This window comes from Penaeus monodon, chromosome 23, assembly GCF_015228065.2.
Source record: "Penaeus monodon isolate SGIC_2016 chromosome 23, NSTDA_Pmon_1, whole genome shotgun sequence".
In the NCBI taxonomy this organism is placed as follows: Eukaryota; Metazoa; Arthropoda; class Malacostraca; order Decapoda; family Penaeidae; genus Penaeus; species Penaeus monodon.
This window is the reverse complement of record NC_051408.1, coordinates 8,467,658-8,468,305: the sequence shown is the minus strand read 5'-3', so window position 1 is coordinate 8,468,305 and position 648 is coordinate 8,467,658.

Below are 648 nucleotides of genomic sequence, written 5' to 3'. Positions count from 1 at the left end.
GCGCGGGTCTCCGGTGGTCACGCACTTCGGCGCCGGCCAGCGGTTCGAGCGCCGGGAGCCCGAGGGCTTCGAGAGCCTGTCGCCGCCCAGCATCCCGAGTGTGATCTCGAGGATCAACCCGCTGCTGCGGCTGGCGTCGCTGGGGCGGGAGGAGGAGCCGCAGCGCGCGGACGCCGTCGAGCGCTCCGCCTCGCAGCGCCGCCTCGACCGCCCTCCGCTGCGGCGGGCGGCGTCGACGGAGCGCGAGGCCGACCTGCCCGAGGAGCCCGAGGACTCGCCGCGCGACGAGGGCGCCGGCGGCCACGCGGGGCTCGAGCGCGAGGCCTCGGACGCCGAGCGCAAGATCAAGGTGTCCAACTTCCCGCAGGACAGCTACTGGTTCCGCTCGCAGAAGGACCGCGAGGACTCCGTCATCGAGACGCGCGCCGAGACCATCTACGACGACCGCTCGCTCGACCGCCGCCACCGCAGGGCCTCCAGCCGCGCCTTCCACGTCAACGAAGACGACGCGTCCTACTCGTGATGTACGTCGCACCGTGACGTCACGTGGCCGTCGCAATACAGTGACCTCATGACGTCGTACAGTCTAATGAGTAGTTATATCAATGGCTATAGAGTAGCGGTGACGACAGAGGCCGCAGAGTGACG